Source organism: Leptonychotes weddellii, chromosome 14 (genome assembly GCF_054177405.1).
Source record: "Leptonychotes weddellii isolate Sample4059 chromosome 14, ASM5417740v2, whole genome shotgun sequence".
Classification (NCBI taxonomy): Eukaryota; Metazoa; Chordata; class Mammalia; order Carnivora; family Phocidae; genus Leptonychotes; species Leptonychotes weddellii.
The window spans coordinates 74,632,483-74,639,354 of NC_138382.1; the positions used below are offsets into that span (position 1 = coordinate 74,632,483).

Consider the following 6,872-nt stretch of genomic DNA (forward strand, 5'->3'; position numbering starts at 1 on the left):
CCCCCCCCCCCCCCCCCCGCCAACGCTCCCCGCCTCCTGGTGGCTGAGGGGATCTGGCCACTCGGACTCCACAGAGCTAAGGAGAGATTGGGGGGCATGGGGTGATGTTCCTTCCTCCCTCCTCCCGCCCCCTTTCCACATGTGGAAGAGGGTCCTCGGCCCTGAAGGGGAAGCTTCTATCTGATGTCCAGAAGACTTCAGGTCCACCATGGCTGACTTGGCATCATAATTAGCCCTCTCCTTCTTTTAGGAGGAAATGAAGACACAGTTAGAAGCTGAGAGCAGTTGCTACAGTGAAGAGAAGACCCCCCCTCTGCCCAAGGACAGTAGCTGGTGCCGAGAACCAGGGCTTCAGAACCAGAGTGTCCCGGTGATGAATCCCAGCTGGGGCCCCCCTGAAGCTTGAGCACCTGGATGATAGGGACAGTGCAATGCCCACCTCCCACGTTGTGATCATTCCTCGAAGTGATGTATCAAAGCTCTTAGCAGCAGCTGGCATGGAGTAGGTACTCAGAACAGGGCAGCTGTTACTGGAGCTGGAAGGGGTTTACCACTCTCCCTGGCGTGACCCAGGGTTGCCACCTTGGAGGCCCGAGACTCTGGGCTTGGCTCTATCTCAGGGTAGGTCCATCTTTGTCACAGGCTCCGCCACCAACCCACAGTACAGCCCGAGGCAGGTCACTTACCTTCTTTGGGCCTCGGTTTTCCCCTCTGGTAAATGGGACACTAATCTCAACAACCACTGGTTGTGAATTACTCTGTGCCAGGCATTACACCGGGGTCTGTACATTTCCTTACCCAGTTTAGCCTTCAAAACAGCCCTCCTGAGGACGACCATGATACGTACCATGATGATCCTGATTTCACAGGTGAGAAGACAGGGCCTCAGACGGGTGAAGCCACTTGCGGGGGATCACAAGGCTGGAAGGTGGCACAGACCACAAGGTGGTCGAGTCCTGGACCGTCGTGCACCCCTGAAAACAGGCATTGGGTTTGTGTCCCTGCTGCTCTTACTGTGTGTCCTCTGACCTTTTCCTGGCTCAGGCCACGACCCCCTCTGCATTTGCATCCTTGGGTTCAACCATTCGGGACTCTTCGGAAACTGGCAGGGACCCAGCTCTCTTAGTGAAAGATCTCAGGGGCACACGGGGGGGCTCGAGGAGAGCCAGGTGGGCCCCACGCAGTCTCCGCCACCAACCTGGCAGCCCCCCGACAGCTCTCCCATCCCCCTTGTCCCTTCCTGCCACTTATGCCGAAGGGTTGGGGTCCCTAACACACCCAGGTGGACGTGTGGCATCCAGATGGTGCAGTTAATTGCGCTGGAAACTGTAAATCTCTGTTATTATCCTAGCTCCCCCTCTGCTCTGCTGTGCTGTCACCTCAAGGCGCTGAGGGGGGTGGGCGACTGGAGATGGAAGAGGCCCCCTCCAGCCCCACCCACCCGGCCCAGGCTTTGTTCCTGCTCAGCAGCCAGGGAGGAAATTACCCAGTTGTGACGTCCAGTGCCTACGTCTGAATCCTGGCCCTGGCCCCTCCCGGCTGTATGGCTGTGTGACTTAAGCTCCCTGTTATTCTCAGTTTGCTCATTCATAAATTAGGGAGGGTTACTGCACCTGCCTATCCCAAGAGGGTCAGGTGGCTGATGGGGTGCGTGTTCCGCCCTGCCTGGCTCCAGAGGGTCCTCGGGATGTTACTGGTTATAGCAAGCGTCTCCTCTGTGCTGAGTGATATAATGCGTTCGCTCAGTGAATTCTCAAACAAGCACGTTATTAGCCCATTTTACACGTGAGGGAGCGGCAACTCAGAGAAGGCAAGTGAGCGGCCAAAGGCCACACAGCCAATTAGCAGAGGAACTAGGATTAAAGCAGGCAGACCTGTGTGGCCCTGAAGCCCTCGCTGTGACCTAGGTTCCTAGCCCCCTGCCCCCACTGGAGCCCCTCTGGGGCTCTAAACCAAGGTCTGTGGTGATAACATCATCAGCCCTGCCCAGGGCTGGCTTCTGTAACCCAGGTCTGAAAGACACCGGGTTAATAGGTCCTTAATAAAGCCGGCAGAGGCGTCTATATCTTTCCGGGGCAGGGGCCAAGGGGCCAGGTGCGGCAGATGTGTCCTAATGAAAATGCTGGGGTGGGGGAGATCCTTGGGGTGACCTGCCTGCTCACATCTCAGAGTTCATCCTCTATTCCTCCCTGCCTGTGTCACTGGATGCCTCCCAGTGCAGGGGACAGTCATCCATCCATCCATCCATCCATCCATCCATCCATCCATCCACTCATTTATTCACTCATGTCCTCCTTCCCTTACATCCATCCATCCAGTGTTTACTGAGCACCCCTCTTGAGCCAAATCTTACCTTAGGTGCCTGGGGTCCCTCCCTCCAAGGGCTTCGCATTCTAAAAAAGGCACTAAATAAACAACTAACTATGCATTCACAGGATGCTGGGAGAGAGGACATCTTGGGGGCTCTGAGACTGGACTGTGCAGACCCACCTCAGCCAAGCTCTCTAGACGACCTCCCCTCCCGGCCGACATGTACAAAGAAGGGGGTGCCCTGTGTTCTCCCCTGCGATTCTAAAATTTCAAGTAGGGTGAGGAAGCTCCTAATCAACCCACTGCCGCTCTAGTCCCTGGGATCTGCCCTCGACACCCGTGATGTCCCCAGTTGAGACCCAGGTCCAGTCCAGCTGGCCCAGATGGTAAACAACAAGCTGAGATGGGGTCAGGGGCAGAGTGCTGGGCCAGGAGGCAGGGTCAGGTCCTGACTGTGTCACGCGGTGTGTGGCCCCGGGGACGTGACCTCCCAGAGTGGTCCTTCAGCTCGGCTGAAATGCCTTGGAGGCCGCGGGAGACCTCAGTCGCTGGGACATTACTCTTATTGTTATTGTCCCATTGTTACTACAGAGGAAGCAGGTTTAGAGTGACTGGCTTTGGCCGGTGCTGTTCATTCAGTGGCTACCATTTGCTCCTTCCCTCACTCAGCAAATGTTTATTCCTGTGATCTGCACCGTGTGCTGGGCCCTGGCCAGGGACGAGATCAGACTAGATCTGAAGTCTGGGGAGAGTGGTGAACAGGTGTCACCTCGATCACCAGCTCTCAGTGGGTGAAAGCTGTATTGAGAAGCGTGTGTTGAGAAGGATTCCGAGGCTGCATCTGGGCTGAGAGAGTGCTGTGATCAATTAGTAATGCCTGCCACGAACACAAGGAAGGGGAGCGTCAGCCAAGGCTTTTGCCAGTCTTAACATGGAAGAACAGGAAGGACCTCAGACAGGAGACCCTCGTGACCGTGGCTGGCCTGCTACATGAACTTGGGTAAGTCATTGACCTACTGCCCGCCTCCACCACTCTGTGAGGCACAGAGGCTGACGTGGGACTCTGCCTATTTAGCGGCAGAAGGAGCTACAGCAGGAGAGCCCAGACTTCCTGTTTTAACCCGGCCTGCTCTAGCCTTACGTGAGGACCAAATGTGATGTGCCCTGTGTGAAAACACACAGCGCTCAGTAAACGTATGGGGCGGGAACGATGAAAGACCAGGATCTTGGAGCTGTGGCAAGAGCACAGGAATTCCGGGTCCCCAGCTGCTCTGCGGACCTTCCATGTCCGGGCCTCAGCTTCTCCATCTGTACAGTGGGGTAGTTAGAGAATGGACATGCTGGGGGGTCTCCCACACCTGCTGTCTTGTGCTGCCTACAATGCTGAGGAAGCTGGAGGCTGAGAAAGGGGCACAGGGCTGCTACAGCCCCCACGGGGAGGCCACCTCTGCTGGCTTCGGAGGGTCGTTCAGCTTCACTGGGAGGTCACATCCCAGGCACACCCCCTGGATGCTATCCCAGAGCAAGGCAGGCAAGAGAGGAAAGAGTGGGCAACGTGGGGGCCCCAGGAAGGGCCAGAGGGGCTGAGCCCCCTGACTGGGGGCAGGGGGAGTCTGGGTTCTGTGGAGGCCCTGGAAGGGAGGGCCCCCACAGCCCAAGGGCTGGAACCTAGGGACAGTGGGCTGGGGCAGAAGACTCAGGCCAAACCTTGGTATTCAGCAAAGAGCAGAAGGAAAACAAGAACAGATCCAGGCTGGGGAACCTGGAATGGCCAGTGGACCCGGAAAACGGACGTGCCAAGTCTCCACGAGCCTGACTTAGGGGTTCAGGGCACTGAGACTGTGCTACCCACCTCCCTTAAAAAATTCTTCGTGGCTCTCGGTGCCCTTAAGAGGAAATCCAAAGCCCTTAGAGGCAGCACATGCTGCTGGGTCAGGGTTAGGAACCTGAGTCCGAGTACCAGCCTGGCCACTGTCAGCTGTGTGACCGCCAGCAGCTTTCCTGACCTCTCTGGGCCTCAGTTCCTTATCCGTCAACGGGGATGATAACAGTAGCCATCTGATGCGCTCGTTGGCGGGTTCAGTGAGCCCTAGTGCCTGAGGCAGGCTTAGCATGGTGCTGGACACACCGTAAACTTTCAGTAGTGGGGTGGCTACTCTCATGATTACTTTTATTGCGTCTAAACTTGGCAGAGCACGAGGCGGAAGGCCTTGAGCACTTGAACCCCAGTTGGCCGCTCCTGTCTCGTCAGCTCCACCCGTATGACTGCGCTTGGACTATACCAGGCTGCTTTCTCCCCCTCCCCTGCAGAAAACCTTGTTCACTTGTGCCACAGGGCCTTTGCTCGTGCCGCGCCCTCTGCCAGGAATGCCCTCTGCTCTCCACGCTGCCTTCAGACCCTGGTCAATCGTGGCTCTGGGAACCACCCTCCTGACAAGTCGCTTCCAGAGTTCTGTGCTCACAGAGCCAAGTGGCAGTTGTCCTGGTGTGGCGTCCGTGTTTACCTTCTGTCTGATTCTCCTACTTCAGGGTGACTTCTCAGGCACAAGAGCCATGGCTGGTCCGTTTTCCTGTCCTCGGTGCCCAGCACTGTGCCTGTCACACAGGTGCTCCTTAGAGTGGGCTGGATGTTCGGAGCCCTCCTTCCCCAAGCAGGGAGCGAGCACGGCAGACAGACGGCTCCCACTCCCGCTCGCCTTCCTTATCAAGGAGAAACAGGACGCCTCAGTGCTTCTCTGATGATTCCCGGGGGAGAAGCTTCTGTGAAATGCTGGGGTTTCTAAGTCAGAGCTCAGCGGGAGGGGGAGGCATGGGGGCTCCATGGAGGGTCAGAAGGGCCCCCCACCATCTGCTCCCCCCCAGCCCCCACACTTCTAGCCCCTCCCCTGCATACCTCCCCTGCCTTCTCCTCCTGGCCTGGGCAGAGTGTTGATCTTGGGGATCGGGTGAGGAACAGAGAGCAGGGGGTAGGTGGGCCGCAGATTCCCAGATCCTATAGGAGCTGCTGGGGTCAGAGAGGATGTCCCTGGCATTGCCTTGTGAGCAGTCTGCAGTGTGGGGACAGCCAGAGTTGGTGGCTGGGCCCTTGTCCCCACTGCTCTCACTGTGTCCCTGTCGGGCTCGCTGTGAGGCAGCCAGGTGCCCCTGTCCCAGCAGAGGGATGGCTATTGCTACCGTCGGGCTGGATGCTCATCTGCCCCAGACTGAGGGTCCCTGCAGGATGCTCCAGTTGAATAGAGTCCCAGGGAGTATTGAGTTCAGCCCTTTCATTTGGCAGTTGAGCAAGCTGAAGCCCCCTGCCCCCCCCCCGCCCCAGGGAAAGGGGCGTGTTTAAGGTCACGTGGTAAACCCAGTGTTCTTTTCTGTAGCTGGCTGCCCCCCAGGAGAGGAGAAGACCCATAGACCTTGGTTTTGACCTTGAGGAAATGGAAAAACTTGGACCTTAAAGACCGCAGATTACCGTGGCTAAGCTGTGGGCAGGCTGTGTGACCTCGGGCATGTTCTCTAACCTCTCTGAGCCTCATGCCCTGCTGAGGATTCCATGAGATCACGATTGTACCGTGCCGAGTAGACCTCCTGGCCTGCACCAAACTCTCAAGGAGCTTTCTTATGACGAGGGAGCGGGTGAGCCTCCCCTCGAACAAACACAACCGACGAACTGTGTTCTCATGTGGACATGGCAATGGCCCTTCCCTTTTTAAGCTGTGGTGAAATCCTCCATGTTGTAAAAGGAACCCTTGCAGGGTTATCTGGGTACAGGCGAGGAGACCAGGGGAACATCCTGCTCTGCTCCTAGAAGCTGTGACCACGGGAGAGGGACTTGGGGCTCTGGGCCTCAGCTTGCTCATCTGCAAAGTGGGGACACTGGCCCTTCCCTCCCAGGGCCGCTGTGGGGCTCAGTGAAAGAACTTAAGGGCGCAGGGCCTGGTGACCACAAGCCTGGAACCCCATCTTTTTCACAAACTACGGATGCCTGTTATGGAGAAAGTGCTCGCTTTTTGATTGTAGGGTTGGCCCAGGAGACTTGGTTTCTGTCCTAGGCTTCCTGGGAGAAACACAGTCTAGAGCTCCGGGGTTGAGCGAGCCCAGTTCCTTGGACCGGGAAGCCCCGCCCAGCAGCCCCTCCTGCTGCAGCCTGGTCACCAGTCACCACTGGTCCTGGCTTCCTCCTCACCCCCTGGAAGTGCGTGATCTGTGGCTCCTCCCACCCCTTCCCTGCAGGCGCTGCCTGGCTGCCCTTTTCTGAGGGGCTGGAGGGGGGCTGGGGGTGCACATTTTCCAGGCTCTTGTTCCCTGGCAGCTCCGAAAATTAATTGGCCTTTAATGTGGAGTACTATTTATTTTAATTAGCAGGAAATTGACTAATTTCTTAATAAGGGGCTTTATGGAAGCTCCGCATTTGGGCTGGGTGGTCCGTATGAGTTGGGGGGATTTGTTTGAGCGGGACTAGTGAGAGCCTGCTGGTGAGGAGCCCCCTGCCTGTGGGTTCAGTCAGGAGGTGGTGAGAGGAGAGGACTCTGGTCCAGGGGACCCACAGAAGGCCAGGTGACTTGGCTACAGGC

The 6,872-nt window shown here is 57.2% G+C and overlaps 1 long non-coding RNA gene across 2 annotated transcripts in view; it reads left to right on the forward strand.

Annotated features, from left to right (window-relative positions):
* Positions 1–6,634, forward strand: part of LOC115938178 (uncharacterized) — a 7,767-nt gene extending 1,133 nt beyond the window's left edge. Inside the window, exons 2-4 of one of the 2 annotated variants that reach the window (XR_014140190.1) lie at positions 251–502; positions 870–3,310; positions 5,679–6,634. This is a non-coding gene — a long non-coding RNA (uncharacterized LOC115938178). Of the gene's footprint in view, positions 1–250; positions 3,311–5,678 lie in introns of both variants that reach the window. The other variant, XR_014140189.1, reaches the window with a different exon arrangement.
* Positions 6,635–6,872: the final 238 nt, after the last annotated feature.